We start from the raw sequence: 21,587 nt of genomic DNA on the forward strand, positions 1-21,587 counted from the left end.
ATATACATCCTAAGTTGTTTTATGTGGGGCCTTATTTATAAAACTGTCTAAGGTTATTTTTCTACAAAAACAAGATACCTCTCAATGTTATTTTCACAACAGTTCCTTTTCTAATATTTATGAAAGCTAAGTTTTTTAAGAATGTAGATTTCAAGTGGGCGCTAGGCAAACTAGGTTCCAAAAATCCCCTACTCTTCCAAAGAACCTTCTATAACAGCACCTTAGCTATGCAGACTACTGCAGTGAAACCAGCAAAAACCTGGAGATCTTATAGCTTGACTAGAAAGATAAGGGATACTTATGAACCTGGTCAATTTGCTTAACCCAGGAAAAGCATGCCAATGACCTAATACTCTCATCAAAAGCATCAGACTGCTTTCACAGGACAGACTCAGAAGGTTTTCCAGAGGTACTGCATCCAAAAGCTTGTCACCTTGGCAGTCAACCTGTTGATGAGCCTTCTCCCATTTGGTTAGCTCTCAGATGTCAGTTGTCTTCAATTCTCACCTGGCTGTTCTACTTTGGGACTTCACAAACTTTTCCACCATGTCCCAAGCTGCTTATTATTGGGGAAAACTCATTATCCTGCAAGATCACAACTTTGGCCCTCTACCCCATTATCCTTAGTTCCTAATACTGAAGGGTAGAGCTCACTCAGAATATCTCATTTCTCACTTGACTGCACTATTCTGGGACTTCTACCCCCCCACCCCCACCCATGGATACTTCCTCCACTCCCTTTTAGCTTCCTTTTGTTATGTTATCTTCCTCAATAGATCATAAGCTCTTGAGGGAAGGGAATGGCTTTCTAGTTTTGTATTTGTTTCCCCATCTTAACACAATGGTGATTGATTAATTAATTGGAACTGAACTGGAAGCATTACCAAATATTGCCTTTTCTTTTTTAAAAGAACAAGTCCCAGGAGGCAGCTAAGTGGCATGGTGGATAAAACACCAGCTTTGGAGTCAGGAGTAGCTGGGCTCAAATCCGATCTCAGACATTTAATAATTACCTAGCTGTGTGGCCTTGGGCAAGCCACTTAACCCCATTTGCCTTGCAAAAACCTAAAAAAACAAAAACAAAAACAAAAAAGAACAAGTCCAGCCTCAGATACTTGCTGTGTGTCCTGGGCAAGTCACTTCATCCAGGGCCATCTCCAGTCATCCTCATTCATATTTGGCCACTGGACCCAGATGGCTCTGGAGGAAAAAATGAGGCTGGTGACTTAGCATAGCAGCTCCTCACTCAAATCCAATTCATGAGCTTGGCAAGGCATCACCCACCCTGATATCTCAGTCATCTTTGAGAATGAAGGACAAACATCATCATCATCATCATCAATATAGTCCAGAAAGATTCCACTAAACTATATTAGTGTAAATATAGATTCTAGACCTAGTTCCATTCACTAGAAGTATACTATTAGGCAAGGCGCTTTACCTTCATAAGTCTCAATTTCCTCACCTGTAAAATTAGAATATTTTCCTGTCTACAAAAAGGATTGTTAGCAAAAATCAATAATAATGTGAAATAGATAATGTGAGAATGCTGTGCATACTATAAAACAATGTATAATTGTAACATAAATTTGTATTACTTGCTATTTAAATGTCTCCAACTCACAAAATTCTACAGGTACCATTGTATTGTCTTAAATAGGACACCACAATCATCAAGGCAGCTCAGTCATTTAATTACATAAAAAGAGCCCAATGTGTTGCTATATTTTTGTGCCTCATACCAGTTATCAGGTGGTGGAAGGGGGAGAGAGCAAAGGGGGGGGCAGAAGATGAAGAAGCCAGGGAAAGAGCCAGAGAGAAGTGAGAGATGGGAATGTGAAGATAGGAAGGAAGAGAAAAAAAGAGAATAAGGGGAGAGAGAGAGAGAGAGAGAGAGAGAGAGAGAGAGAGAGAGAGAGAGAGAGAGAGAGAGATACACTGATCTCTGGAATGGAAAGTCAAGGTAGTTAAACAAGACTATCCATAACTAAGTGAATTAAGTCTCAATCCCTACTTAAGAAAATATCAATATTTTTGATCATCAAAAAATAGGTACCTATGTAAGAGTACCAGTTGGCAAAGTGTGGCAGTCAATTAAAAGGAGACTGAAAAAGCAGGGATACAACAGGACACTTAGAAAGAAGTCCTGCTCAGCAAAAGGAAGCTAGTGGCACAGTGAACAGAATGCTGAGTTAGGAAAAGTCATCTTCCCAAGTCCAAATCTGGCTTCAGACAGTTATTAGCTATGTGACCCAGAGTCAAGTCATTTTATCCTATTGGCCTCAGTTTCCTCATCTATAAAATGTCCTGGAAAAGAAAATGGCAAACTAGTATCCTGACCAAGAAAATCCCAAATGGGCAGAGACAACTAGATGGTGCAGTGGATAGAGCACCAGCCCTGGAGTCAGGAGGACCTGGGTTCAAATCTAACCTCAGATACTTAATAATTACCTAGCTCTGTGACCTTGGGCAAGTCACTTAACCCCAATGCCTTGCAAAAATCCAAAAAACCCCACCACAAGAAACCATCAAACCAATCAAACCAAACAAAAAGAAAACATCAAATGGTGCCATGAAGAGTAGGACACAACTAAAAATGATTCATCAAAAATAATATCTAGAACTCTATCCCACAAGGAACACATTTCAGAGTTCAAACTTTTATACTTGCAAATCCATGACCTCTAAATTTCTTTTACAACAATGTTCCACTCAACATCCTCTTGCTCTCTTCTCCCAGTTATCATCTTCCCAAGACAGACCCTGAGTATGTACTAGACACAAAGCCACTTTAATAAATACCACCTTCTAATCCCATTGTATATCCTAAATACATCACCTATCTACATAGTTCTCTCTATATATACAGACATATATACACATACATATATATATCCTTTACATCTTTAAAAATTTATCTATCATCTATATCTCCAAATATATATATACATACATACATATATATATATATATATATATATATATATATTTATATATACCTATACAGACATCTATTTCTATCTATAGGTATCTATCATCTATCTACCAAAAGAGATAGATACATGCAAAGAGAAAGAGGCACAAAACCCAGTTTCATACCTAGGAGATTCCCCATTTTTATAACTTAGACATAAAGAGATTATGTAAATTCCCTGAGATCACATAGCTAAATTCTAGAAGCTAGGTCTTCCAACTTCTAATCCAGTGCTCTTTTCAGCAGCAGTAAACCCAAATTCCCCTAGTACTACAGAGAAAAAGACCTGGCAATCCCCTCTTAATTCTACCAGGCCTCTGTACCAAGCTCACATCCCTTTTCCACTTTAGCTTCCCAGTCCAAGTTGCACTGATCAGCTGGATCATTAGGTGTTTTTTTTTTTAAGAAGGCAGGGAAGGGTATATATTCAGCCAGTGGCATATTCTAACAAGAAAAGCGGGAGAGTAAATAAGTCATACGAAAAAAACCTGTAAACAATTTCTATTATAGATTATTGTTTAATTACATATTTGAAAATATAGCTTAGTGTAATAGAGTGGCCTCAGTCAGTAAATGTGTTCAACTGTTTTCAGTTATGTCTTTGTGGCTTTATTTGCAGTTTTCTTGGCAAAGATACTAGAGTGGTTTTTCATTTTCTTCTCCAGCTCTGTTTAGGGATGAGGAAACTGAGGCAAACAGTGACTTGCCCATTGAATTAAGTGTCTTGAGACCAGATTAGAACTCAGGAAGATAAAAGTCTTCCTGACTCCAGGTCCAGCAATCTATCCTCTGCACCATCTAACTGCTCCAGAAGATCTGGGTTCAAGTTTCATCTCTGACACTTCTGGCTACAAGAACATGGGCAAGGCACTTAATTTCTCAAATGCTCTAGGCAGTTCTAAAACTACAAGATTGAAGAAGGTGTTGACCTGTATAGGTAGAAGAACAGCTTCACCCAACAATTCCTTATACTAATGGTCCAGTTTCCATTGCCCTTTTCTGAAGGGCAGACTGACTCTGTCACTGAATTCTAGTGTCCAGAGCTATCTGAAAGACCTTCAAGAAACACCACATTCCAGTGGGTGAGGGTTGGGGGGGGGGGGGCAGGGAAGACATTGGGAACAGAGGACAGCATTTGAAGACACAACCTTCTTCCATAGGTCCACGTTTTGTTTCTTTTTGTAGTTGCTAGTTATCCTAAAATTCTCTCTTGATCAAACCTATCACAATGTAGTAACAGTTTTTTTTAAAGGAAAGAAAAAAGTTACCCTCATCAAATCTGAATTTTAGCTAATGACATAATATCTTTCCCAGTTACAATTGATCTCTGCAGGGGCAGGAGACTACCATATGGGCTTGCCTCTGCAGCTGGATAAGTCAAGGCACTAGGTTTTGTGGACTGCTCTGCAGGCTGCTAATAGGTAGTATGTCAATCAAGAAATAACTCTGTTCGACAAGGAACTAAGAAACTGGAGAATCCAATAGGCCACCAAGGGCATATAAGAGCTATTTCTCATCTATTATCTTGTCCAAAAGAGGCAAAGATGTGAGTGGTTGTTTTACTTAACTATGCATGTGTTACAAGGGCTTTAGTTTTCATTTTCTTTCCAAAGGAAGTGGGAAGGAGGTAAGAAAAATCAAACGGGGTGGCTAGGTGGAGTAGTGGATAAAGCACCAACCCTGGAATCAGGAGTACCTGGGTTCAAATCAGGTCTCAGACACTTAACAATTACCTAGCTGTGTGGCCTTGGGCAAGCCACTTAACCCCGTTTGCCTTGCAAAAAAACTAAAAAAAAAAAAAAAAAACCAAACAAATGCTTGTTAATTAAAAAAAAGAAAAGGCAACCACAATTCCAGTCCCTGGAATTCAACAACTTTCTCTTGTGGCTCTAGCTCCCATTTATAAAATGTACTCACCACTAAGCAATTTCATATTAAGTACAAGAAAGCCTTGATGGAACCTTGATGGATGCACATTGATGTCAATATTCTTTTGCCTATTTCCCTTTCAGCCCTCACCTAAATAATCCACAGTGCTATTTTACATGCATGAGTATCACTGAAGGGTTTTATGCACATATTTTTATAAATAGAGATGCCAGACACCAGAAGGCCAAAGAACATTAATGCATGAATTCCTTAAACAGCCTTTCTCCAGCTGCCAGACAAGGACATTATATTGGCAGAGGCTAGCTTCCAAGAGGAGGGAATCTATTCCCTCTAGGAAAACTGTTAAGACCACAAGAACAACCCATCATACAACATCCTAAGTTGCTCCAATCACTGAGGATTCTGGAAATCACAGGCATCTAACACTAAAACCTACTTCCTAGTAAGTAAACCTTCCTAACTAAGAAAGGGAACTGTGATAATATTTTAACATCAAGAGTAGATTGTTAGTGTTTATGCAGAAAAGTAACCTTATTATGAAATCCCATAGTAAGCAACTTGGGAGGGGAAAACTTTCACTTTTTCCAAAGCAAACTAAGCATGTCTGTCTCTATTTTCATACTCTTCCAAAACTTTGTCCTAAAATGTACTGTAGCAGAAAGCTAAAGCAGCTTTAGTTCGGGTGAGGCCTGCTCAAAACAACTCCTCAGCCAATCATGAAAGCTCCCTTTACTCCAAAAAACCAGAAAGATTCATCAAGTATGTAAAAGTAAAATGAATTCAGGACACATGAAAAGGCAACCATCAGAAACCATGAAAACCCAGCCATCAGAACTGTGCCTGGCACAAAAATGATTTTGTGGGATTTTTTTTTTTAAAAAAGTGTATTCTGTTCATTTTACTCTGTAACTCAAGATACTAATACCTAAATTAGGGTCTGAAGACAGTGTTCTTATAGACCAGCTCATATCACTCCTACTTGCCAAATTCAATTGAGGTAACAAACACACATTTTAAAATGTCCAAATACCAAGTTAGTTGAAGCTTTTTTTTTGGTCTCCAGGTCTAGTTTAATCCCCTGTGGCTCAAAATAACTAAAAAGCACCACATATTTTATGTTGACTCACACTGGAAATTTTTTTTCCACGTCACTACTAATCTGGACAATTTTGCTTGGCACTTTCCTAAACTCAAGTTTTGTGTGTACCATACACATATTAAACAAAACTGAAAATTTTAAACTGACCACTTATTTTCCTATTTTCTATTTTATTCTTTTGAGTTACAAAAATAGTGTGTGTATACACACACACAGGTGAAAGCACTTTAAAAACATTAAATTATTTGATCTTCACAATAAGTCCACTGGTATTATCATTATCCCCATTTTTACAGATCTGGTACTATCATTATCCCCACTTTTACAGATGAGGAAAACTGAGGCAGTGTTTGTCTAGAGTCACATAGCTAATGTCTGATCCTGGCTTTGAAGTCATATCTTCTTGATTACAGGTCCAGAGCTAACAGTGGATAGTTATTTCCATTGGTTGCTTAAAATTAGAAAGTTTGGGATATATATAATATGGCCTAAAAAGCAAAATACCACCTAACTCAGGGCAGCTAGGTGACGAAGTGAACATAGCACTTGCCCTGGAGTCAGGAGGACCTGTGTTCAAATCTGTATCGGACACTTAATAATTACCTGGCTGTGTGACTTTGGACAGGTCACTTAACCCCACTGCCTTGCAAAAATAAATAAATGAATGAAAATACCAAACTGAAAATATATTTTATCCATCACATTTTTTTCAACCTGTAGCTGTAGAGCAGCTGGTAGTTTGTTGTTCCTCTACCCTGAGGTTCAGCAATTGGGATTGAAATGCACTGAAGGTAAACCACTAATTACCAGCTCCTGAACCAGCATATAGATACCAGCTACTCCAGAGATCTATCTAAATTATAGTTGATTAATGCTCAAACATTCAATTACTATGTAAACTATTCACTTTTCAATCATCTTTCAAAGGATATAGAATATTAAGCAGCATACTAATTGAATATTAGCTAACTGTAAATTAGGTTTTTGATTCTAAGGAAACAGGAAACAAAGGAAACTACAGAAATAGCTAATAATCTATATAAGAAACATGATGTAAAGATTAGAAAGGGCTAATTAGTTGTATTAAAGCATATATATGCCCCCAAATGTCTAGTGCTATGCTAGATACTTCCTCTATCAGTTTTATTACAAAATATTCTTTTTTTCTAAAACAAAGGAAAAGATCAAAAGCCATTAAACCACACTAGTCAATATTTTTCTAGAGTCATGAATGCTAATTATTGAAAATATAGGAAGATGGAACCTCTGAGACTCAAAATAAGATCTGTTCTTTATCAGCCTACCATTTAAAATTCCACAAAGGTAGGCTCCTTCCTACTTTTTCTTTCTTATTTCACTTTACTCTATCCTTCATTCATTCATTTTCCATTCCTATCAAACTGGCATTCTGGATATTCTCTAGTTAAGATAGTCCATCATCTTTCTGTTTCCATGCCTTTGCACAAGTGGTTCAAACCTATGATTGGCACACACATACACCTTCCTGAATTGTGCTTCAGAATTTCTAGCTTCCTTCAAAGCAGAGGTTTAATGCCAATTCTTACATGATGCCTTTTTGGATTAGCCCTTTTTGATTCTCCCAAGTTTTTATACACTGTTGAAATTACTTTGTATTTACTTATCTAGATAAACATTATTTCTACCCAGTGGAAAGTAAACTTGTTAAGATAAAGGGCTCTTTAATTTTGTTTTTGTACAGTCAGCATTTATTTAACAAATATTTATAGAACTAAATTGATTTTTAACTGTCTCTACCATGTGCTAAATATTTCAAAGAGAGCCTTTATCTCAGTCTTTCTGACAAAAAGCCTCAAAATAATTAGCTATATATATGAATGCATACATTTGCACATATATACCTCCCTCCATATAAAACTTTTGATTCTTTGCTTTCTGAGCATGTGTGTGTGTGTGTGTGTGTGTGTATGTGAATATGAATACACACCCATGAAAGGATCAAAGAGACTCCCTGCCACAAGTTCAATGAACAACCTTGTTGGTTTACTATCAGGGGGGCAGCAAGCTCTGGTCTATGAGACGGACTCAGTCTAAATAGAATTTCTGAATGGTCTATGATTTGACCACAAAGTCTGAGACAGATCCAAAGCTAAAGTGACTTGAAAAGAATCATTAGAGTAGTAGTGAAATTGATGATCTATAGCTAAAGCTGTAAGTATTCAAGGTACCATACAGACATCCAAGATTTAGCGATTTGTTTAATTTGAATAGATCTTATGGGAATACTTATAAAATATCCCCTTTCTCTACTAAGAAAGGAATACCGGTACCATGGGGTTCATTTTACACAGTGGGGAGAGGCCTCAAGGTCAAAAAATTATGCTTTCTAAAATCACATTTTCTCAGAATTTGAAGAGATACCATAGGCCACCTAATTTCAGACATAACCCCTCTACAATAAAACTGACAAGTAGTCATCCAGCACTTAACAAGTCTGTATAGCATGGACTAGAGAAAAGATTGAGGCACGAAGACCAATTGGGAGGCTGTTACAATCTTCTGAGAGAAGGGTAATGAGGGCTTGATTCAAGATGAGATATGCATATATATATATATATATATATATATATATATATATATATATATATATATATATATATATTTATATGCCAGATGAGAAAAAGGAAGATAAATGTTGGAGAGGTTGTTGGAAGATTGGGACATTGATGCATTGCTGGTGGAGTTGTGAATAGATCTAACCGTTCTGGAGAGCAATATGGAACTATGCCCAAAGAGCAATAAAACTGTTCATACCCTTTGACCCAGCAATTCCAATTCTAGGACTATATCCAGAAAAAACTATAAAAAATGGAAAAACTCCTACATGTTCCAAAATATTCATAGCAGCCCTTGTTGTAGTGGCAAAGAATTGGAAAGTGAAGGGATGCCCATTAACTGGGGAATGGCTAAATAAGTTATGGTATATGGATACTATGGAATATTATTGTTCTATAAGAAACAATAAAATAGTCAAACTCTAGAGAAGCATGGAATGACTTACAGGATCTGATGCAGAGCCAAGAGAACAATTTACACATCAGCATTGAGATGAACAACTTTGATGGAAGCAATCCCTCTCAGCAGTCCAGAGAGCTAGGACAACTATATTTGACAGATTGTGGACCATATTATCCCCAACCAGAGGAAGAAAAACAAAACAAAATACACAGGAAAAAACCACCCCTGCTGAATCTGATGAACACTTAATAAAAAGTGTTATGTATCCGTTTCCCTTAATCCTAATTCCTCATGCCAAAAACTACGAATTTGTAAATATGATTAACAAAATATGTACATAAAATGTTAACCTGACTGTTCCCAACTGGGGGTGGGGGGGTGGGAAGAGAAGGTGGAGGAAATTTTATAACTTGGAAATATGCAAATGGATGAAAATAAACTTTAAAAAAGAATGAAAAAAGATGGAGGCCACATGAGTAGAAAGGATTCAGGTACTCCCAAGAGATGCTGTGGACGAAGAAAAGGCAAGTTCTGTCAACCAACTCCTTACAGAAGAGAAAGGAGAATGAAGAATCAAGGATAACACAGAAAAAATGGGTAGTCACTTAGAAAAAGGGAAGCTCAGAAGAGAATTTGAATGATAGGATACAAAGGTCTGTTTTGCACATGCTGAGTTTGAAATGTACACACATATCCACCCCACACACAGACACACATACCTCTCTGCCCTCAATTTGTTTTCCAAACTTCTCAACTATTCTCTTTTACTTCTAAGTAGAGTTTTTAATATATTCTGATGACAACATTACATCTATTTCTGCTTTCATCTTCATCAAAGTGCTGTCCACCATGCCTTCCACCTAAGTTGTCCCATATTAATTTAGCTTCTTAAAATACAGTGCTATATATGATTTAGCTCTTTGTCCCACTTCCCCTCCTTTTGCCCTTCTTGTTTTTGTTGACCAAGTTATGCCCTAGAGGCCATATTACAGTCATGGGTATCATTCTAACAAGTCACAGTGTTACCAAAAAAAATTAACTTCACACAGCAACTCAATGTAGAATTAGGAATAACACCCAAGGTCTCCTGACTCACAATTGACTCAATCACAGATATTTTCTAGCAAGCAGGGTCAAATTTAGCCAAAGAGAAGAAATCTGCTTCTAAAGTACAACCTGGTCACTATTTATTCAAACTGGTACCAGACAGAATTTCTCCAAGTTGAAATTACTCTACACCAGAAGAATGACAAGAACTACTGAGATAACAGGTCCTTTCCTGAGTCCAATTTTTAAGAAACTAAACCTCAATGAAGTATACCAGTAGCATCATTTATTCTGATAGCCATCTATTTCACAACTTCTACCATCTTTATACTCTCAAGTATAACTTTTAGTTTTACTTAACTTTTAGTTAACTGTTAACTTTTAGTTTAACTTAAGTCTTTAAAAATATGAAGCCATGAAAGAATACATAATGTATCAACCATAGTCTTTTTACATAAGGCGTATCCTATGAAACTGAACTATTTCTCACTTTAATTTTATTGTAGCCACTAAAAATATTATTTAATTTTAAGTTGGATGTTGAAGATAACAGTATCAAACACATTTGATCATTCTTCTTTAATGAAAAACATTTCTATGAATTTTCAACTTGAGGTCAAGAAGTTGTAAATTTTGTTTTATGATATTCATTCCTCTAAAATCTTATTATGTCATTAGACTTAACACAGTTTAAAATGTGCAGGTAATTATACTGGAAACCTCCCTAGCAAAAATGACTTTGAATTGATTAAAGTCATGGTGGTAGTTTACAAAGATGTATAAAAAATAAAATTTGAATGGATCCTAACCAATTTCCAAATTTATTTTCCTATTCTGACTGATTTTAACAGCCACTGATAGTCTGCCATCTAGTGACCATTGCTATATGAGTTTTTAGAACTTTCCTCAAACAGGTAAGCCTTACTTTAAGAAAAATCAATATTATAAGCCTAACTTACAAAAACAATTAATGGGTAATATTCATAACATAAAATGAGTTATTATTCACCAAATATCACTCTCATCATTTAAGTAGTTTTTGAAAATTTTTAATTTTTCAAAAGTTAAGGGAAATTGTATAAAGGAGGAGAAATTGTGTATCTAAGGTTAGATCCAATGAGAAGATAATAGGAGACACCTCCCAAGTTCTTTGGAAAGTTAGAAATCAATGGATGGAGAACACCTATTGGTTTCACTCAACTTTTTTCCTCTTTGTTTTTTTTACTCTTTATTATATAGAATGGCTTTCTGGGAGAGGGTGACCCACTTGAAAACATGTCTGATGTAAAAACATTTTTAGAGCATCTTTGAAATTTTTTAACTCAAGGGAATAAAGAATTACATTTACAAAAATCAATATGCAACTTTCTTGGAAAGTCTTTTGCTTAAAGCAAAGTATCATTAATACTGTTATTAGCCACACCTGCTTTTTTCATCCAAGAAAAAGCATCAGAAACATGGCTCATATAGGAGTATAGTAGTTATGCTAGCATATGCTCAGAAGTCCAAGGGGAGAGGTTCCCCAAGGCCATAATATTAAAATTTATTTTTTAACCCAATTCCAAAAGACTAATTTATATAGAAACTCTGGTCTTCACACCACTTTCAGAGAAAGACAAAGAAAAGCTGAAGAAATCTCCTCTCAATCTATTTTGGAATCCACTCTAATAAATTTTTAATGTTTTATTCTTTAACATATCAGTTTTTAAGGTAATATAAAAAGAATATTACCTTTCTAATCTCTCTCTTCCTAATAATCTTCCCTTCCAAAAGTCAAAACTAGGAAAATATCCATCCTCTCTTCTGTATGAGCTACACTGTTTCCTTGTAATTCAATGTTCCTGTCCTTTAAAGGCCTAACAAAACAGCTTTACCTCCTTACCCACTTTTAGTACTAAACAAGATCTCAAAATATTCATCTGAGGGGAGATTACATTAAATAACAGAATGAGAGCTTCAAAAGTTTGGGCAGGAGTGGGGATGGGGAGTTAGAGAAAAGAAAAAGGGAGAAGTTCCAGGAAAATTTGAACAGCTCTCTAGTACTTAATAGCATTCTCTTTACCCAATAAATGAGTTATATGTTTAATGCATTTGAAGATGCAACACAAGTTAAAGTATTAAAAATACTACTTTGTTTTAAAAAAAAATTTGTGTTAAAAGGTGGTTGATGAATGCAAAGTTTAATGATAAGCACAGCACATTTTATTTTTCTAATATTCAATCATATGCTTGCATGCTCCTTCATAAAACCCATTTGATAATATAGTGACTTTTAACTTGGACCAAAGCAGACACGTTGTCAAGAAGACTAAAATGAACTGACAGTCATATCTATAGCTCTTCTGAGCAAGACCTAGTAATGAATACAATTGATTTGAAATGATGGCTAGAAGTAAAGTTGTAATTCAGGGACTAAATTTTCAGAGAAACCTAAGGAAGTCTGTCCTGATTCATATCTAGTCATTAGGACCAGATGGCTCTAGAGGAGAAAGTGAAGCTGGTGACTTTGCATGGCATCCCGTCATTCAAATTCAATGTGCTTGTCATGGCATCACCTCCCTGATGTCAAGGTCTTTTTCAAAAATAAAGGACAAATATCAATAAACATCTCAAAAAACCAGCTGTTGCTCCCTAGCCCAAATCCTAATTAAGGATTCTGAGTAGAAAATAACTCATAACATGTGCAACTTTTCTTACTATGACTACTAGTTTTAGGCTTAAAATGAAAAAAGAAAAAAAATTAGAAACTTACTTTAACACAATACACTGAAGATTACAAGTTGAAATGCTTGGGAAGACTAGGAGATGGAGGGGGGAGAACATAGAAGATATGACTTCTCCAAGAAGCACAATACAGTGAAAGATATTATTTTTTTTGCAAGGCAATGGGGTTAAGTGACTTGCCCAAGGTCACACAACTAGGTAATTATTAAATGTCTGGGGCTGATTTTGAACTCAGGTCCTCCTGGACTCCAGGGCCAGTGCTCTATCTACTGTGCCACCTAGATGCCCAAAGTGAAAGATTATTTAAACATGACCAGATTCTACCCATTTAAAAAGAGGTTCTCTTAACTCAATGCTAAATGAAATCAAAGTGATTCTCATGCATGTGTTTAAATTGTAGGCCAGGGCAATAATCCTAATTATAGATATAATTTACAAAGTCCAAAAAGTAATAAACTGAATTTTCAGGCTAGTCAAAGAAATAATTTTAAAACCATGATTCAGTTTTAAGAGTTAAATTAGTTTTAAAACCAAAACTACTAACAAAATCATTAACTGAATTATTTCTGGATTTCTAACATCAATTTCTGATTAACAATCCTTCATATCAAAGAAAGAACCAAAAAAAAAAAAAAGACTCCTAGGGAACATGTTCAACAACATAAAGAAACAAAATAGGAAGGTTCAACACATATTAGTCATAAGGATAAAATGAATAATGATGATGATGATGACCAAGCTGAGAGATTATTCTAAATCTTAAATTCTATGGCACAGAACTAGCTGGCAGGAATTAACTCAATCTTTTCAATGAGTTGTTCAATGCAAATAGTCTTAGCAAAGGGAAATATAACTATTAAGCAGGACTCAAGCAGAAAGGTAAAATCTTTTCATGTACCATTTTACTTTTTTAAAAAACAAGTGTTCAAGGCAGAGGAAAAGAATTAGAATAATTTGATGGAAAGAGTGCTTATTGTTTACCTGGGTAAGCAGTCAAGTCACTTCAATTCCCTAAGGTTCAATTTTCTTATCTATAAAAAAAGGAAAGGAGCTGGACTAATTTACCTTTAAGGTCCCTATGAGCTCCAAATCCTATTATTCTCCTTTAAAAAAAAAAAAACTAAAAACCAGCACCAAACTAAAATTTTAAAAACAAACTCCGAGAAATGAAAATTCTATCATTACTTTTTCCTCATAAAATTCTGACTTAATTTTTAAAAAGTAGAAACAAATCATGTGGCATATTTATTCCCTAGGCACATATTTATTTCACATGAAAAAGACAATCATACCTCTATATAATAAATACTATTTTCATGAAGTTCTTTAAAACAAATTTTAATAAGCATAATTGAGAATGGAAACGTGATTTTCGACTTAATGCCCATAGAAAGCTTATCTAGCTGTCCAGATCACAGTATCATAACTAAGGCACAACTGTTTACACACAATGGCAACTTATTCTGATTGCAGGTCAACTCTCTAGAAGCTAAATAAAAATCTTCATGGGTTGCTAGTTTTGCAAAACCAAACTTATAAAATGACAACAATTGTCATTTCCCACATTAGATAATTTATTCATTCTTGACAGCATTAGCTTCACTCATGTATGAACTAGAAAAGAACAACTAAATCATCAAATGCCACACCAGGATGCTCCAGTCTTCCCTGAATTTTCCAGCCAAACAAAAGTAGTAGAATTTGTTTCAACTGAAGCAAGCAACTACTATGTTCAGTTTGCTGGAGATCATGAAGTGCACAATTCAAATAAAAATGCAAACAAAATTAGAAATGCAAGGTAGATTTTTAATTTTGCATTACATAACTTTGATCAAGAAATCCTTATCTACCTATCTACCAATCCCCCAAAATTTCAGTAAACTTTTTTTTAGCAAAACAGATGATCTAAATGTCAGGTGACACTCCTGTCAGATGACAGATCACTAATTTTGAAATTTTAACACACAAGGTATATAGATCACAATCTGGAAATGTATGACAGTTTCTCATTAAAAGATCATGTCTATGTATAACATATCAAATTCTCTGTCATGGGAATGGGAGAAAACAGGGAGATAGAAAAATGTGGAACTCAAAAGCTTACAAAAAGATGAATGTTGGAAACTATTTTTTCACATAACTAAAGAAATAACATTTAAAAAAAGAGCATATCTAGACATGACATTAAACTAAATATAAGGAAAAATTTTGGATTGTGCTACTGATAAGGTGTAAAAGAAGCTAAAGCAGAAAGACACCACCTTATTCTTTTTTAAACTAATCTAAGCAAAGATAACTACCACAATAAAAGTGGTAGTAAAACAGTGACCTGAGAACATTTAAAACTACATTTTTATTACAAGAAACTGGTTAGTCCTACAGCCTTTCATGCTGAGTTACAGAACAGATTAGCTGAAAAAAAAAAAGATCAATAAACAAATATACACAGTGAAATATAACAGAATAAGATCTGTAAAAATTGTATAAGGAGTAACAGTAATTACTGCTTTAATTAGAAAGTATATTTTCCATCTGGAAGGAGTTTTCTTGACTTCTATAATTCAGCTGAAGATTTTGGTTTTTTAATCTCAGGGTTAACTAAAAAAGAAACCCTCCCCCCCCCCCCCAACAATCTTAACACCAGTTCCATTACTACTCATGTTTGTATCTTATAGTCCAAAGTTTTGGGCTGTAAGAAATAAAAAAATAATATTCAATAGAATGAACTTCAGTGTTCTTGGGAGTGGCATAGGGAAGGTCAATATGCCAGCCTATATTGATCTTTGGCTCTTCTAGGATCCTCAGTTCAAATTCTGGATAAGGCTCATGATTGCTAACTTCAAGTTCCCTTCCGAACATAAGCATTTTTTTCTTTTTCTTTTTTAGTCTAGACCTATGATTTTCAATGGTGTAATAAATAAGAAAATCACCTATACTAAAGTAAATTGACACCTGCTCTACAATTTATAGTCTTAGAGAGGTATCTAGGACATTCAGAGATTAAAGTACCTTGCCATATAGCCAGTAGGAAGGAGGGGTAGGACTTAAACTAAGGTCTTCTAGACTGAGGCTGGCTCCATCATGCTAAAGGGTGCAAGCAATAGTGACAGAGGTTCTGTTGCAATGAAAAACAACCTGCAACAATACAGATTTTAATGAGTTATCTCCAAAAGTTATAGGACCTAGTGTTGGTAATTCACTTTTTAATGAATGATTTACTGACATTTCTTCCAAGAATGCAAAGAAAAGGGGCAGCTTGGTGACACAGTAGATAAAGCACTGGCCCTGGAGTCAAGAGGACCTGAGTTCAAATCCAGCATCAGACACTTAATAATTACCTAACTGTGTGACCTTGGGCAAGTCACTTAACCCCACTGCCTTTCAAAAACAAAAACAAAGAATGCAAAGAAAAACTTAAAAAGTTTGGGTCATTTGGGTTGATTTAGGCAATAATATTCCAAATGTTCCTGGAATTTTCCTTGTATTAGTCATCATGAAAAAGGCTAAATTTGAATATGTCTCTATATTACATGTTTTGCTATGCATTAAACTACTGACATAGTTCTCTCATATAGCACCTCACAATATAAAGAATACTCACAATAATCATGAATTATTAACAATTCATATTTATATAATGTATTAAAGTTAACAAAACATTTTCTTTTTCAATACTTGTGAGAGAGGTGGGATCATCCACATTTTACAGAGGAGAAACTGGAGCTCAGAGAAGTTAAATGTCTTGCCCTTGGTCATTCAGTGAGTAGCAGAACCAGAATCTGTTTGCCTCTAAGGCTAGGACTCATACTCCCACACCAGGTCACCTGTCAAAGTCTCTGTCTTCCAGGAGTACATATTAATAAGCTAACTTCATATGAAAGTAGTAAACTTGTCCCTTTCAACTTACTTGGAGTCAGGCTCTTCCTGTAAGAGAGAGTAACAACCAATATGAAGCTTGCCAACTGATTCATTGTAGTTTGAGCAGGTAAGACTGATGTCATGGAATCTCTCCAGTTATTTACTCCCCACAACATCACATGCTTATGTCCAACTAATTACCCTAGATCATTTATCCATGTCCAGCAACCAATGTCCTGACATCCTTGAACAAATATTCTTACAATTTAGATTGCATTTTCCTTCTCCAGAAAGAACTGGAAATGCCCAGTAAATTTCAATTAGAGTCACATACACACATTTGAGGTACCTAGGGAAAAGGATTTTATCTTCAAACCATTAACAATCTGAGCCCACTGGGTATCAATACTACTGTATTATATAATTGCAAAACATAAAACACAAAGCTAGTAGAGTACCTTATAAAAGCTGACAACCTATGAAGTTTTACTGGGAACACCTTACCAGATTACTATTCAACCAAGACCCTTCAGAGTTCTTTAGAAACATATATTTCTAAAACCTGTCTAAATAAGTTTAGGTTATTTGGCTATTTTGGCTGTTGGGGCAGTCAAGGTTAGAACAAGCATCTCTTCACCAGGAAGTGAAGAAAGGATCACATTCTGGGATAACTTATTAACACTGATTTAAAGATTTGGAGTTTGGTCTTTGGAATCTGCAATTGTAGCACCCAGATGCTGAGCAGTTTGAAACCAATCAGAGTAGGTACCCATCATCCAAGCAAATTTAAGGAGTATTAAGGTTTTTAAAGGAAAGCTTTCTCCTTCCTCCACTCCCCTCCCTTTCCCTCTTAAAATCTACTTACTTCACTCATAGAAGCCACTTTCTTGAGGGATATCTAATCGCTAATTATGGTGATTATGGCTGTCACCAAGTCAGTTCATGCTGGGTGTCTGCAGCACTAACAGGAACTCTGATCCTATTGAGCAGAACTCCAGGCACCTGTTAAAACAAAAACGAGAAAGGGAAGTTAAGACTAAAAGTCAACGGATTACAGTATGAATGTCTATAAAATAAGTCAAACTCTTGATTTTTAATAAATAAAAACTTCATTGTCTTAAATGTTAATTGGTTCTTGTCCTTTATTATTAAAGACTATGATAGAGACAAGTTATAGTGCGTCTAACTGTGGCTGATCAGACAAACTCAGACTGCTCTACCACAGGTCAAGCACAAATAGTCCATGTAAACACCTGGGATAGTTTCTCTAAACTTGAACATCTCATGTTTCCTCCAAGCCACTTCCCCTCTGCCTTGCACATAGAGCACAGCATCCTCTCTGAGAAGGGCACACTATGCTGGGCAATCCTGTGCCAGTGTCTTCATGCTGCACAATCAATTCCAAAGTTCTTAAAGAGAGACCTTGACAGGGTCGTTGCATCACTTTTTCTGGACCCCCCTCTTTCCCCCCCCACCCCGTGCTTGCTTTGTGTGAGTTCTCCATAAAAGTCTTTTTTGAACAACATGGACAGTTCATTGGGAGTTGCACTCTCAAAAAAGTGTAATAAAGTGCAAACATAAGGTAAATATTTAATTTTTATTACAACAGAATTTAAGAATAGATATTTGTATACATGTATGTGAGTATATACATATTTCTAACAAGAAATTACTTCTCTTAAATAGAGAGAAAACCACAGCATTTTTTTTCACTATTTCATAAAATTTGGTAATTATGGATTGCCTCAATTTTTAAAATGAACTTTTCATTTAGGACAAATCACACAGTACCAATAATAGTCAACACACCTAGAATTAGCATCACAAAGTACTCTAACCAAAGTTACAATTTAGACTCAGAAACATTTCATTCATGACTATTCACTACTGAGTATTGCTTCAGATTAAGTAACAGAATCAAAAAACACCTATCTCAGAAAAATTAGATGACCTCTCTTAACTATGAAGTCTTGATTAACCAGTCAGTCAATCTTGAAAATCAATCTAGTCAGAGACACAAGACTGGAAGTTGCCTATCCTCCCCAAATTGTGAAAGGGGACACAGTTCATATTCACTTATAGTTCTTACCCTCTATACTCAGTTAAAGTGCATCCACCAACAACCACCTGACCCTCCCCAGTATCAGTCATCACACCCTTCTTCCACACCTCTACCTCTCAGTAGCATATTTTCAGCACTCCTCCTTTCACTCTTTACAGCTGACCTTAAGACTTGAGAGAAACAATAGATTCTTCAGGAGGAGAATCTACTTAAAAAATCTGCTAGATTATAAATCTACACGGATAAGAATATAACACAGACCATATTCACTTTTATAGTCCCTTCCCAGCATCCATTATCCAGGTTTGTTTAAGAGATGCCTAACAAATATTTCTTGAATTGTAAAGACCGAGAACCCCTAAATTAGGCTCTCTCCCATTTTAGGTAAAACATGCTGACTTCATCTTTTCTAAATGATAGTACATATCTGATAGGATAATTAACTACTTTTTCAAAGAAAAACTACTTTATGGGAAATGTAATCCTACCAATCAATCACTTAAAGATTCAGTCTATTTCATCTAAGGAATATTATCCAGTGTCATTCCTTAAAATCAAATTGTTACTCAGCTTAAAAGGAACAAAATATAACTATATTGATTGGTTATATCAAAGACCTAGGTTATTTTTTACATCAGAATGCATAGAGAAGCTAAGTAAAATATAGCTCTCTGATCAACAACCCCTGATTTAAACCTACTCTGCTAACTCCACAATGTCACACATCCTCTCCATTTAGACCACATTCATGTAAGTACAGCTATAAGGGAACATCACTGCAAAGAGTCAACTGGTATTTGATCATTTTTAAAATAATATTCTCTGTAGAATTCCAATTAACATCATTTAAGAATCTGTAATAAAGGGGCGGCTAGGTGGCATAGTGGATAAAGCACCGGCCCCGGAGTCAGGAGTACCTGGGTTCAAATCCGGTCTCAGACACTTAATAATTACCTAGCTGTGTGGCCTTGGGCAAGCCACAACCTCATTTGCCTTGCAAAAAAAAAAAAGAAAGAAAGAATCTGTAATAATGACATAATTCTTGATTAAAAAAATCTAGTTCATCTTCCACCAAATTTTGTAAACATTTTACATATTTCTCTCCTCTTTTACAGCCTAAACATTTGTTCCACTGTGAAAGATCTGTCTCATCTGTGAAAAAAACAAAACTTTCCTTCTTTTATTACATTTTTTTGATGTATTACATGAGGCCTTTACCCCTGAAATATTCATGGGAACTGACAAACTACAAAATAAAGAATCAAAATTTAGCCAAGACAGGAATAAAGAGGAAACCAAGAGCCTGGAAGAAGTTTATGGGTAAAATTTAAGCATCTATTTTTCCTTCTTCCTAAACTGTATATAAAGGAACTGCAATCAACACTGTAAATGCTGTGACTCAAGGCCTGCACAGACTCAAAATGATAGGTCACATACCACCCCACTTTAGGCAAACAAAGCACACCCAGCCAAAAACCTTCATTAATTACACAGAGCTGAAAGCTATGACAACTCTGCTCTCCTAAAAAAAAAAACAAAAAAAAAGATGCACTACTAGACAAGGAGATAAAGTACATTAACAGTCAATGCATGCAACTATGTGGGTATGTGGGCTAACTGTCATAATAAAGTATTAAACATGGGGCAACTAGGTGGCACAGTGGATAGAGCGCACGCACACGCGCACACACACGCGCACACACACACACACGCGCACACACACACACACACACACACACACACACACACACCCGGAGTCAGGAGTACCTGAGTTCAAATCCAGCCTCATACACTCAATAATTGCCTAGCTGTGTGACCTTGGGCAAGTCACTTAACCCCACTGCCTTAAATAAATAAAAATTTTAAAAAATTAATAATAAAGTATTAAACACTGCAAGCATTAAATACTAACAATATTAAAATGTTGGCTAATCTCATTTATGTCTAATATCAAACTTGGAATGAATCTAACAAATAGAAAACAGCAGAATGAATTTCTATTAACAGTGGTTCCCTAGAATTGAAACCTTGAAGAAAGCATGAAATGAATGTGGACAGCATTCACAAGGCTGTAAGATCAAGGTCTCTTAGGCAATGCTGCAATTCAATCTGAAATAATACCATATGACAAGCTAAAACACTACAGTTAAATAGAGTCAAAACCTTTAAGAAGAGATGGGGTCATTAACACAAGCTCAATCCTTTTAAGCAATCAGAGTGGCATCAAGGTGACATAGATGGTCACAAACACTTTATTCAGTAATATCTAAAGAGCAGCTATATGTTTCAATTCTGGAAAATCACGATGCTTACTTAATGTGTTTCCTTTCAGCTAAGCTCACCTAAGTTCCTCCCAGGATCTTCTCCCTTAAGTGTATAGGGTTCCAGGTAACTCAAATTTGGAGAACTTTTAAACAACCATTTCACCACTGAAATAAATTTGGGTGTAACCCTTATTTTATAAATATCCACTATTTAGACCCAACCTGCAATTTCACTAGTATAAAGAATTCTCAATAGTAAGCTCCCTGTATATCAAAGTATATGCAAGTAATATAGCTTATTGCACAGAGAAACTAAGCAATTTACCAAAATCACAACTAATATGTGTCAGAGATATATGTCTTCCATATTCCAAGGCAAGCTCTGTCCACTCTACCATACTAACTCTCATCTTCTAATTAAAGTTATCAAATAGTCTAGGACCACCTACTTCTTCTGCCCATCACTGCCCCCCCCAAAACAGTGTTCTTCCTACCTACCATTTGGGAAGAACAACAAGAAAATTGATTGGTTTTGCCCCGAAGAGAAAGCTGCTCATATAAACATTCTGTTATATTGTGCAAAAGGCTATTGAACATCTTCCTAAATTTTATGGAGAACTGGTACTCAACCATGTAGCTCAACATCTATAAACAAATACAAAGAGGTAATTG

General features: G+C 35.7%; 1 protein-coding gene across 5 annotated transcripts in view; it reads right to left on the minus strand.

Moving 5' to 3' along the window:
* Window positions 1–21,587, minus strand: part of DCUN1D3 (defective in cullin neddylation 1 domain containing 3) — a 37,610-nt gene that overhangs the window by 10,801 nt on the left and 5,222 nt on the right. For 3 of the 5 annotated variants that reach the window (XM_074201343.1, XM_074201347.1, XM_074201346.1), the window contains one exon: window positions 17,455–17,591. The gene's annotated coding sequence lies outside the window, so the exon portion shown is untranslated. Of the gene's footprint in view, window positions 1–17,454; window positions 17,592–21,413; window positions 21,561–21,587 lie in introns of all 5 variants that reach the window. The other 2 variants (XM_074201344.1, XM_074201345.1) reach the window with 1 other exon arrangement.

This window comes from Macrotis lagotis, chromosome X (assembly GCF_037893015.1).
Source record: "Macrotis lagotis isolate mMagLag1 chromosome X, bilby.v1.9.chrom.fasta, whole genome shotgun sequence".
NCBI classification, from domain to species: Eukaryota; Metazoa; Chordata; class Mammalia; order Peramelemorphia; family Peramelidae; genus Macrotis; species Macrotis lagotis.